This window comes from Drosophila kikkawai, unplaced genomic scaffold, assembly GCF_030179895.1.
Source record: "Drosophila kikkawai strain 14028-0561.14 unplaced genomic scaffold, DkikHiC1v2 scaffold_293, whole genome shotgun sequence".
NCBI classification, from domain to species: domain Eukaryota; kingdom Metazoa; phylum Arthropoda; class Insecta; order Diptera; family Drosophilidae; genus Drosophila; species Drosophila kikkawai.
The window spans coordinates 16,293-29,402 of NW_027222639.1; the positions used below are offsets into that span (position 1 = coordinate 16,293).

The 13,110-nt window shown below is 44.8% G+C and overlaps 2 long non-coding RNA genes across 3 annotated transcripts; both read left to right on the forward strand.

Moving 5' to 3' along the window:
• The first annotated feature begins 4,468 nt into the window (after nt 1–4,468).
• On the forward strand, nt 4,469–5,594 carry LOC138929536 (uncharacterized). 2 transcript variants are annotated; one of them, XR_011445803.1, is made up of 2 exons: nt 4,469–4,810; nt 4,850–5,594. It is a non-coding gene; the product is annotated as an uncharacterized lncRNA (long non-coding RNA). The 2 variants fall into 2 exon arrangements; XR_011445802.1 differs by having other exon boundaries at nt 4,870–5,594.
• A 4,705-nt stretch (nt 5,595–10,299) lies between these two features.
• LOC138929534 (uncharacterized) lies at nt 10,300–11,291 on the forward strand. Its single transcript, XR_011445800.1, has 2 exons — nt 10,300–10,507; nt 10,567–11,291. It is a non-coding gene; the product is annotated as an uncharacterized lncRNA (long non-coding RNA).
• Nucleotides 11,292–13,110: the final 1,819 nt, after the last annotated feature.

Below are 13,110 nucleotides of genomic sequence, written 5' to 3' on the forward strand. Positions count from 1 at the left end.
GCAAATGTATTAGCCTTGTAAAAACTAATATAAGTACAAATTCTGCCATGGATACATGCATTATTACCTGAGTTGTGAACTTTTTGTTTACAAATTTCATTATTAGCTGAGCTGTGAACTTTTTGTTTACAAATTTACAATTGAGTATGCAAATGTATTAGCCTTGTAAAAACTAATATAAATACAAATTCTGCCGTGGATACATGCATTATTAGCGGAGTTGTGAACTTTTTGTTTACAAATTCACAATTGAGTATGCAAATGTATTAGCCGTGTAAAAACTATACACATTCCTAAGTGGATACATGCATTATTAGCTGAGTTGTGAACTTTTTGTTTACAAATTTCATTATTAGCTGAGATGTGAACTTTTTGTTTACAAATTTACAATTTAGTATGCAAATGTATTAGACGTGTAAAAACTATTATAAATACAAATTCTAAAGTGGATACATGCATTATTAGCTGAGTTGTGAACTTTTTGTTTACAAATTTACAATTTTTTTTTTTTTTTTTTTTTTTAGGCTTTGCTTTTATTTATTGAATCTTCTCATTTATGAGACTAACAATAAGTGTATTAAATCTTACAATACTACCTAACTAGCAGTCATGAGACTGGTACAGAGTAAATGGCCCTGAATAATTATGGCTGGGTTGGATGGTCGTTACGTAGTAGGCGGCTTCTTCTGGAAACTCGTATCAAGTCCCTTGCTAAAGGATTTGGATGGGTGGAGAGTTTTTCCTTGTAGGACGCTTTTTGTTTTTCTATTTCGTTCTTAACTGCAGGAATGCCGAGATCCCTGTGGATGGCTTTAGTGTGGAGTTGTAGAGCAGGACCTTGTAGTCCAGGGGCGATCGGGAGTTTATGAGCCAGTGGAGGCTGCTGGCTTTTAGTTTTAGATGAAGTTTCTTGCATTCAATATGTCTTCGCCATCTTAGGCGTCTGTCCAGGTGGACGCCCAGGTACGTTACCACGTTGACTTCGGGGATCAGTGTGCTGTTCAGGTAGAGCGGGGGGCATGTTTGTCTGTTGAGGGTGAACGTTATGTGCTTACACTTTTGTTCATTTATTTTAATACGCCAGTCAGATAGCCACTTCTCGACTACCTTGAGGTGGTTGGCGAGCTGGGCTGTTGCACGGACTGGGCATCTGGAACGGCTGATGATCGCAGTGTCATCAGCGAAAGTGGATAATGTTAGCTGGTCGCTTGTGGGGATATCCGCTGTGTATAGAACAAATAGGGTAGGCCCAAGTGCACTTCCTTGTGGGACTCCAGCTTCGATTGAATAGGTGCCGCATGTTGTTGCGTTGCACCTCACTGCGAAGACTCTGTTGTAGAGATACGACTCAAGTAATTTGTGTGTGTATACCGGCAAGAGTGTTTTTATTTTGTGCATGAGGCCGTTGAGCCAGACTCGGTCGAATGCTTGAGAAACGTCGAGAAATATCGCGCTGCAATATTCTCGATGCTCGAAGGCTGTGCGAATTTCTGACGTTATTCTGTTTACTTGCTCGATAGTTCCATGTTTTTCTCTGAAGCCAAATGGATGAACTGGGATAATGTTGTGAGCTCCCAGATAAGGGATTATGCGCTTTAGTAGGCATTTTTCAAATAACTTGGACAAGCATGATAGTAGACTTATTGGTCGGTAAGATGACGGAATCGTGTGGTCTTTTCCGGTCTTCGGTATCATTATAATTATAGATTTTTTCCATTTTGTTGGGTAATGGCCGAGACTTATGATCCCATTGAAGATTTTACAGATGACCTCAATAGCACAATTCGGAAGTTCAATTATCATTTTTTGAGTTATTAGGTCAACGCCGGGAGCCTTTTTCGGCTTCAGTTCCCTGATGACCTTCGTTATCTCGTTCGGACGAAATGATGCTGGAGTAGATTCCGTTTCAGTGTGGATTTGCGGTAGATCAAATGGATTTGCAGCAGGGTTCGGCTGGAAAACGCCCTGGAGATGTGAGGCAAAAGTTTCGGCTCTGTCTTTGTCGCTGCGGGCCCAGCAACCAGATGACTTTCTTATCGGGGTGATGGTTTCAGCCGGTGAGCTTAAATTTGGGTGAGCTCTCCATAAGGGATGCTTTGTGCTGGTTGGCGAGAGTTTTTCAATATATCTTAATTGTGCTTTTTCGGCATCTTGCTTCAGGGCCCGGCTTAGTTTGCGTGTGGCTTCATTTAGACGTTGCTTTGAGCATGGCGATCTATTGGTTTGCTACGCCCGTCGCAGACGCCTCTTTTCTTGGATAAGCTGTTCAATTTGCTGGTTCGTTTTGAATTTGATTTTTTGCACATCCGTCTGTTGTGGTGTTGAGATTCTGGCTGCAGTCACAAGTACCTCTTCCAGTGCGGAGGTGGAGGAGTCGATGTCGGTTTCAGTATTGAGCTGGGGGGCTAGCTCAATGTGGGAACTCACATACTTTTTGTATTTCATCCAATTGGTTCTGTGCGACGTCAGCCTATAGGGGCGATCCGTAGTTTCTGGGCTTTGAAGGAGGGTTATCAACAGCGGCGAGTGATCTGAAGAAAGGTCTGGAAGGGCCTTGGCGTTTATTAAATTTCGTGGGATGTTTTTTGTCACCGCGAAGTCAATTAGATCGGGTATCTTTCTGGGGTCTGCTGGCCAATATGTGGGGCTACCAGGGGAAACGTAGTCCAGCTTATTTCTCACATTGATGAGAGCGTTGTACAGTTGTCTTCCCTTGGGGGTCACGAGGCGGGATCCCCAATGCGTATGCTTGGCGTTGTAATCTCCTGCAGCTATAAATCGATCTCCAAGTGAGTTGTAAAAATCCATGAATTGACCTTCAGAGATTGTAAAGCGAGGTGGGCAGTAGACAGCAGCAATGCAAAGGTTGCCGTTACCTGACTGCACTTTAATGGACGTAGCTTGCAGGTAATTTGTTGCAAACCTTTGGTGGAAGTGGTGTTTGATGCGTTCTCTGTTAAGGATGCCGGTCCCGCCGTGGGCTTTACCATCTGCATGATCTGTGCGGTAGAAGGTATAACCTCTTATATGAAAGTTGTATCTGCTTGTGAGGTGCGTTTCAACCAGTAGCATGGCGTCGATGTGGTTTTCGTTTAGAAATTGTGTTAGTTCAAGTTTATGCCGTGAGACGCCATTGGCATTCCACGTGGATATACGTAGATTGGACATAGATTATTTTGACTGTTGTGCTACGAGCAGCTGTATCACCATATTCTGATTCTGGACGAGCGTTTGCATGGTCGTTTTCATAAATGACATGAGTTCCATCATGCTTTGTTGCATGGTCACCATCATGGATTCCATGTTGTTTTGTGGCTGCTCTGGGGCCTGCTGAGCATTTACTGAGTTTGTAGTGACCAGCTAAGCTTACACTTACAACAACTTTTCGACCTACCCTCGCACTTAAAATTATAGGAACTTTTCCATAGCGAAAATAGCTAATAACTGGCTAAGACCAATCACGATTGACAATGATCATACGATTGAACAGTTAGTCTAAGTAAAGCTCTGAACCGCGGTTACTTGCAGTCAGCTTCCCAAAGCTTAATTCACTCTTTGATAAAAACCCTTTGGCAAACGTTTATGTTTCTCGGCGCGGCCAAATTTAAGTCAATATTACACGCGGTAATACAATTTATTAATTAAATAATCCGAGTGAAACCCAGAGTGGTATAGCCAGCTATAACTTCTCGTGTGAATTTGTGCGTGGAGAAAAGGTGCAAAGTGCAAATTTAGTGCGTTTCAATGCTAACTCAGTTTTCATAGGGATCCGGCTTCAGAGGCGTGACGGAGGCCTAGACCTCGAAAAGGCAGATTCCCCTGCTCTACGGCCGTCTTTAACCAATTCCGCCAACCGCCAGCAGTGGATCTCAGTTGACACCAGTTTCGCTCCATACTCAGCGGCCCGGACGGACTTAACCTCCGGCCGATGATTACATAACCGCCCACGTTTGGATGAGAGCGGAACCACCCCAAGTGGAAGACCTGAGCGCAGCAGACCAATTCCGCTGGCGCAGTTTTTTTATTAGACCGGAGCAGCTGCTTGGTTATCACCATCGGCAAGCTGCCGTGAAAACACCCCCTCGCTCCCCTCATCTGGCCGACGAAGGCCTAAGCTATTGATATACGCTTATCGCCAGCGCAGTGGATGCTGCCTAAGACCCGTTAGGATCACCTAGACGGACACCTGCCGTCGCGGGAGTTAACTTTTTATTTTCTTCTTGTTTTGATTATACCTTTCTTATATATTTCCGATTATTAATGATTTAAATACTCGCAGAGCAACTGGAGTATGGCACTCGGTAGAATTTTGACTTAGGGTTTGTAGGGGTCAGAGGGTAAGGGCAGGGAAAACAAATAGGAAAATATAAATAAGTATAATCGTAAGTTTAAATGATAGAACCGACCCATCGAAACGCATATGCCGCGACTAGAGTGTAGGGTAGCGCCTTCCAGAACATGCCGTTTTTCTTCTACCTGCATTCGCAGCGCCAGCGAAATCGTACGATTTTTTGCTTATTTTTCCTTCCTCCAGTCCTTCGCTCGCGAGCATCGAGAGCGCGAGAGAGGATTTGGGAAAAGTCCCGTAGCTTTTGGCTCGTTTGCTATGCAAGGCACGCTGCGTGTAGAGAAATTTTGTGACGCTCGCTCACTTGAAATTGAAAACCAGAGCAAAGCACACGCATCGTAGATCATTTTTACTATAATAATTCCGGCACGTGGATTATACAGTTTCAATCGAATTAATAGTAAAGTGCCAGCAAGAGACCAGTGACAAAACTTAATAAGTGTTGTGCACGAGTGAGAACGGGTAAATATTAACTACGGAACGGCAGAGTTTATAGTGTAGTTAACCCTTTTGTTGTGCAGGGCTAGTTTGGCGCTAGGCGACGGCTCTTACGTCCTTCGCTAATCGTGGCGTATCGCCGGCGTGGCAGCCACACGCGGCAAAAGTTGGCGATCAGCGAACAAGGCGGCGCGGTGCAACCGAGCGGCCATAACCTTACTCTTTGGAAGCCCTACGGCGGCAGCGACGTCGACGTGCAGCCCAACGCTGTGCGACCGAGCGGCCATAACCTAACTTTTCGGAGGCCCTACGGCGGCAGAGACGTCGACGTGCGGCCAACGCAGCACGTGCGCGTAACCCTACTTTTTGGGAACCTCTGCTTTGCCACGTCGGCTGCCAAGGAGCTATAGCGATCCGAGTGCGACCGCACTAAACCGGGAGCGAGAAATCTCCAAGAGTCAGACCAGAGGCGGCCTGTGTCTGAGTTCTCGGAGTAATGTAACCGGCCTCGTGCAGCCCCAACTGAGGCGATTCGGCTGTATGGACAGCGGCTAAGCATTACCTTTTCGAGCATAAGCCAGTAGGAACAGTGGAGGTGCAGCGAAGGTAGCTGAGCGGAGACTTGGCAGAAGCAGGCGCAGCCGGATAGAGAGCTCGCTTGAGCGGCAGGCATGTGACCTGTCGAAGAAGTTGGAGGCGCGTCGCGGTGAGCAGCGCGCTCCCGCTGGATGATTCCAGTAACCCGAAGGACGTAAAGTTTTGAGATCGATTAAATTTAGAGTAATGCGTAACATTAGATAGAAAGTAACTGATATTGTTGTTGCTTTTCTGCCGTTTAGCGTAATATGTGAATGCGAACGCGAGCGTCCCATTTAAATATCGTTTCTGAACTTTCCAACTAACAGCCATCAGCACCTGCAACTTCGATGGGCCCAACGAACCAGCAGCGGAGGATCTGAGCGTAAGTCAGTATATCGAAAGTAAATTGGCACCAAGGCCGCATATTTGATTTATTCTGTATATATATATATATCGATCGTATGTATAACTTAAACGGGATCCTAAGCGAGCAGCACATTTACGCGTTTGTTTATATGAATTTCAATTAACGTAGAGATAAATATCTAGGGATTAGATAAATTAAGAAAATGATTAATAATTATAAGAGACAGAATTATGAATTATCCTGAAGTTTAACGAAATAATAATGGAGTAAAAACGTATATCTTTGTTCTATGTTAATACAGCAAGTGGATGTCGAATTACTTCAGAATGAGCTAAGATCGAAAAGATGAACTTAGTTAAGGGGTAACACTTAAATTATCAGAGTTTACCACGGCAGGGAAGGTAAAGACGTGGGGGCGGATGACACTTCAGCCACCCACAACGCGAGTGTTCCTCTCTTATACCTACTCTTTAGGGTCCGTCCGTACGTCCGATTAATTCAACCGTTGACCAATCATTTAGTTTACAGAATGTGCACTTAAACTTTTATTACAGTAGTGAAAGGGTGTGACTTATAATCGGTGAGGAAGGTCCGACGAGCTTTGAACCGAGCATAGCAAGAAGTGCACAAATACCGATCCGATTGTACACTGGAAAACCCACAGTATCTAGTGAGCACTGCCTCTTGGCTACTACATAAATAAAATGGCGCCCAACGTGGGGCCGAAGACCGTTATCTGCATTTGAGAAATAAGAGGAAGAAGAATATCAAGCTATAGTGCAACTCGCAGGAGCCGCAAATACCTATTGTTTTAGGTGCAGGACCCTCGAGTGGTTTTAGCCCATGAAAATGCTCGACTATCCATCCAAAAGAATTTTTTTTAAATTAATTTAATCAGCAGAAATTGTTACTATTTCATACTAGAGATTTGCTAGTTGCGAGTTGAGGACTTCTTAGCCGGAATTGCGTCTTCGATTCGAGATCTTACGGATCAAGGCGACCGCAACGAACCCACTCACAGGCGCAAAAACTCGAGCCTGAAATTAGTTAGGTGGATCAAACTCCCGTTCAATAGGTAGAGGGAAGCGAATTCGGAATTAGTAGCTTGGAATAGCGATATGTTATCAAAACTTCGTGGTACTATCGACCAGTGCTAACCGAGCGCAGAATACTATCCAAAGGCGACAGTTTAGACTACTGGCAAAAGGTACTGTACGCGTATTTAGGAATATCAAGTGGTCAGAGGAACTTCGATGGATGACCAATACAGCGAATACAAACCTACAAAGCCGCAACAATATAGACAATATTAGTATAGAGTTGGTTAGGAGAGAACGCTCAGCAAGAAGGTATTCGACAGAAACTAGCTGGAAAAACAAAGACCATAATTTGAAAATATTAAGCAACCAATAACAGTTACAGAAGAAGAAAATGCCTATTCATCATAGCTTTGAGAATTTAGCAGCCGCTTCTAATAATGACGAGAGTGTTTGCATTCTATGCACACGACCTTTAAGCGTGATCGATCTGACAGCAGCTTCTCCTTGTAATCATCGATTTCATCATCAATGTATTAGAGATCACTTGTCAGTAACGAACTCGTGTCCGACTTGCAATCAACCATGCACGGTGCAGCAGTTGTCAGTATCGAACAATAACTTATTAGCCGAATTGGCAGATGCAGAACAAAGATCCGAGTCAGGAAGAGCACCCAATGAATATGACGCTGGCAAAGGCAGCAGCAATCTTATCACAAACCGAGGCCGTAACAGGAATGAACCAAGAAGAGGTCGAAGTTTGAGGCAACGCAGAGGTATGGTTACTAGGTCTCAGCAACGTAGTAACGTGGCGCAGCAGCGCGATAGAAGCGCTAATACACCATCAATTCTCGATTCATCTAGAGCAGAGAGTGTCGAAGAAATAGGTAGAGTAGTTCAAGCAGCAATGCAGTCTCAGCAACAGAAGCTTATGCAGGATTTGACTCGTTTCATACAATCACAGATATCGAATTTGCAGCTCGAACAGAATGCCCAATCCCCGAGTAGGAGAAGCATGAACAATGTAACACAGGGACAAGCTTTCGCAGTAGGTCAAACTCAGCCAGGGTCAGGATTGAATTTACCGAACAGGGAGCAAAACGAGAGATTAGGGAATCGACAATCTAGTCGAAACTCTGAGAGGTCGCACACTTCGGTGCAGCCGGAGAAGGTGCCCGGTATTATCCAGAGTTGGCACATCAAATTTGATGGAGCCAAAGATGGCTTGCAGACAGAGGATTTTCTGTACAGAGTACAAGCACTAGCCCAACAAAACTTGAACGGAGATCATCAGCTTCTTTGTGATCACCTACATCTGTTCTTTACCGGCAAAGCGAATGAGTGGTATTGGAAATTCCACCAAGCATGTACGAATTTTACATGGGCAGAGTTTTGCAGGAAATTTAGACAGAAATTTCGAGATGTGGATACAGACATGGACATATGGGAATCTATCAATAGTAGGCGTCAAGCAGACAGGGAACCATTCGAAGAGTACCAATTCCAAATAGAAAAGTTGGTTTCGCGCTTGAGTACTCGACTTTCAGAGCAGTCGTTAGTTGAACTGCTGATTCGACATGCGAAGCCATCGCTGAGGTACGAGTTGATGCATTTGCGCATAGATTCCTTAGTCACCTTAAGGGAAGAGATACGAACGCACGAACAGTTTTGTAAGCAGAATAGACCGCAGCAAGGGAAGAACCAAGTCGGAACACGACCTTATATTGCTCAACTAGAACAGGAATCCGAGGATGTAGGTCGAGAAGATGTGTCAGCCCTACAGACTAATCAGATAAGATGTTGGAACTGCGATAAGATAGGCCATAGGTTCGACGAGTGTCTCGAAGTTCGCAGCATCTTCTGTTATGGATGCGGAGCCAAAAACACTTTTAAGCCGAACTGTCAGCACTGTAGACCATCGGAAAACCGACAAAGGGATGCGTCGGCCAAAATCCACGCGTCGCATCCGAAACATTAAAATCCAGTAGTGGTACGCAGACAGAACCGTGTGAAGTTTTAAATCTGCAAGAAGTACACCCAAACACAGCAAAAGTTAACCAACCGTATCATATACGTGAAGCACAGTACGCTGAAGCCAGACGAAGAATATTCGCAGACGTTTGCAGCAGTATTGACACTCGCAAACCCGGACGTTCAACACTAAGAGCACGATCATTTTGGAACAAGGTTCGAAAGAACCGGAAAAAGTTGATAGCAGCAGTTTTTATGAATTCCGATAACCGTTTATACACGGAAATCGATTTAGTGGGTAAGCGCTATGTGGCGTTACTCGATTCAGGAGCAACGATAAGCTGTATCGGAGGCAACGCTGCTAGAGACTTAGTTCAGAACCCAAATTTACGAAAATGTTCAGGTCGCATTAAAACCGCGAATAACTCCGAGTGCTCAGTCGTAGGCAGACTCGTGGCAGACATCAATTATCGAAATCGTACACATCCAGTCGAATTTTTTGTGATCCCAGGGCTGAAGCAAGATATATATCTGGGAGTTGATTTCTGGGAGACTTCGGTCTATTGTCCAAAATAATGGAAGAGACCGGAAGTGTAGCTGAACTTGACGTAGGGCGAGACGAAGATCCGGACGATAGCCCGAAAACGCATGTCCTTTCGATCGAGCAACAGAAGAGGCTAGAGACTGTAATCTCTAAGCTTCCCTCCTACGAGTCAGAAGGATTAGGTCGAACTCAACTAATTGAACATTCCATAGACGTTGGTCAAGCGAAGCCGGTAAAACAGAGGCATTGGCCCATCTCACCAGCTAAGGAGAATCTTGTGTTTGCCGAAGTACAGAATATGATCATGAACGGAAAGGACTATGAATTACTAAGAAACATTAAGTCGTTACAGGATGATACTTTGTTGAAAACGCCTGATGTCATGCAGCTAGCACGTAATCAAGCACAGAAGAAAATTAAGGAAACGCATGAAAACAATGCAAAAGTTTATAATTTGCGCTCGCGTTCAGCATGTTTTAAAGTCAGTGACACTGTGTATGCCCGCAGTTTTGCGCAAAGCAATGCGGCTAAACAGTTCAACAGTAAGCTGGCTCCAGTCTTTATGAAAGCGACAGTTACTAAGAAGCTTAGCCATATTTACTATGAATTAGAAAACGATGTCGGGAAATCCTTAGGGGTGTATCACCTGAAAGACATAAAGAGCTAGAACGATTCTTGTCTGACCTTTTTCAGTTAAACCCTCTTCGAGTAGGACTCTCGATGAGTTAACTGTGGTGTAGGAGTCAGAGGGTAAGGGCAGGGAAAACAAATAGGAAAATATAAATAAGTATAATCGTAAGTTTAAATGATAGAACCGACCCATCGAAACGCATATGCCGCGACTAGAGTGTAGGGTAGCGCCTTCCAGAACATGCCGTTTTTCTTCTACCTGCATTCGCAGCGCCAGCGAAATCGTACGATTTTTTGCTTATTTTTCCTTCCTCCAGTCCTTCGCTCGCGAGCATCGAGAGCGCGAGGGAGGATTTGGGAAAAGTCCCGTAGCTTTTGGCTCGTTTGCTATGCAAGGCACGCTGCGTGTAGAGAAATTTTGTGACGCTCGCTCACTTGAAATTGAAAACCAGAGCAAAGCACACGCATCGTAGATCATTTTTACTATAATAATTCCGGCACGTGGATTATACAGTTTCAATCGAATTAATAGTAAAGTGCCAGCAAGAGACCAGTGACAAAACTTAATAAGTGTTGTGCACGAGTGAGAACGGGTAAATATTAACTACGGAACGGCAGAGTTTATAGTGTAGTTAACCCTTTTGTTGTGCAGGGCTAGTTTGGCGCTAGGCGACGGCTCTTACGTCCTTCGCTAAGCGTGGCGTATCGCCGGCGTGGCAGCCACACGCGGCAAAGGTTGGCGATCAGCGAACAAGGCGGCGCGGTGCAACCGAGCGGCCATAACCTTACTCTTTGGAAGCCCTACGGCGGCAGCGACGTCGACGTGCAGCCCAACGCTGTGCGACCGAGCGGCCATAACCTAACTTTTCGGAGGCCCTACGGCGGCAGAGACGTCGACGTGCGGCCAACGCAGCACGTGCGCGTAACCCTACTTTTTGGGAACCTCTGCTTTGCCACGTCGGCTGCCAAGGAGCTATAGCGATCCGAGTGCGACCGCACTAAACCGGGAGCGAGAAATCTCCAAGAGTCAGACCAGAGGCGGCCTGTGTCTGAGTTCTCGAAGTAATGTAACCGGCCTCGTGCAGCCCCAACTGAGGCGATTCGGCTGTATGGACAGCGGCTAAGCATTACCTTTTCGAGCATAAGCCAGTAGGAACAGTGGAGGTGCAGCGAAGGTAGCTGAGCGGAGACTTGGCAGGAGCAGGCGCAGCCGGATAGAGAGCTCGCTTGAGCGGCAGGCATGTGACCTGTCGAAGAAGTTGGAGGCGCGTCGCGGTGAGCAGCGCGCTCCCGCTGGATGATTCCAGTAACCCGAAGGACGTAAAGTTTTGAGATCGATTAAATTTAGAGTAATGCGTAACATTAGATAGAAAGTAAGTAGTTAAATAAGCCTGGTTTCGGGACCTTTGATGTCGGTAAAAAGGGTAATAAAAATGCAATTAATGGATTAGCTGTCAAAATTAGAGTGGTTTAGATAATAAAAATGCACTTAGTTAGGGGGAGATATGAACCTGTCATAAGAGGGGGTAATAAAGATGGAATAAATTAGGGTCAGTGCATGTAAAAGGACACTTGAGATCAAGTGTTCAAGGGATTCCCACAGGGATATGGATACGAGTGCGAATGCAACGGAGCGATCCCGGTAGCGACCCCGGATCGATGCACGTGCACCGACGACCCCTCACTTAGAGGGTGAGGCAATTGAAAAAGGGCGCACCGGGGAGATCCTGCTCCGACAGGAGTGATCCTGTTCCACACGTGTACGTTCACCCACTTAAGGCAATTGAAAAAGGGCGCACGGCGGCGGTGCATCCCGTGTACGTTCACCCACGATCCTCGTTTGAAAAAGGGACAGGGTGTAAGTGAACAAGGGCGCCAGACGTGAACGTTCAGGCAACATCCTCACTTGATAAAGGGACGGGGTGTAATTGAACAAGGGCGCCAGAGTCGAAACATGTTCCCACCCACGACTCAGGACTGTGATTTTCCCTGTGAGATACCTCACTTGAAAAAGATCACTTGTTTTCCCACTAAAGGGCCGCTGGAAAGAGGATCAGAGCAGTCAAATTTTCCCACCCTCATCCCACCTACACTAAATCAAGTGCGTGCAACAACCTGCTCAATTAGCTCACCAAAAATCTGGATGGGTGAAGGATGCACTTGTAACGGTTACTCATCGAAGTTGGATCACACTTCAAAAAAGGATGGAAAGGTTGGGAATGGACATCAAGTGTTTGTCCCACATTTTTCGTATTTGTTTGTTGATCGTTTTGCGGGTCTACGAAAAGACTAGTTGTGACTTAAGAATCACTCCTAGTTTGTGTCTCAACCGTCACCATCAACCGCCGCCGCAACCGCAACCGAAAATTTCAAAGTGAAATAAAAAACAAGTGCAAAGTGTAAAAAAGTTTGTAAAATATAATTTACAAAATACACAAAATCGAAAAAAACCTTAAAAAAATTAATAACAAAAAACCAAAAGTTTTTAAAAACAATCAAAAACAAACAAAACCAAAAACCTTAAAAAAATTAATAACAAAAACCAAAAGTTTTTTAAAACAATCAAAAACGAACAAAACCAAAAATCTTAAAAAAATTAATAACAAAAAACCAAAAGTTTTTAAAAACAAACAAATACAAAAATGTACGCCAACAACAACAACATCATCAACAACAACATGAATGCAATTTATTGCAACTCCTGCCAGCGATACCTACCCCTATCAACTCAATGGCACAACCATGTGCGGACGGAGCAGCACAAATATTTTGCTACCCGACCCCTGGATGGGAGTGTAAAGCAAATCATCGATGGATACAAGGGACGCATCCTTCAGTATATGTTCATAAATGAGGGAGCAGCTCTTAGGATTCCTGTTGAATTCCTAAATGAAGCGGGCCAAGCGCTACTCCCTCATATCGAAAGAGTGCTAGCGTTCCACACAGCTTCAAAAATAAATTTTGAACTGTTTGCAGAATACATGTTAATTAAAGAACATGAAATCGTTTCAGAGTAAGATGACTCTGCTTACGATTGGCTCAAATTTATCCGATTTATATAATTCCCACACTGAAGCCATTATTACGAAAATGGGTGAGTTCCAAGAGAAGGACAGTGGATGGACCCTAACACGCATAGTTAGGGTCGAGTTGAACATGATGCAATGTGTTCCTCTCAAGGGATCTGAGTATTTCG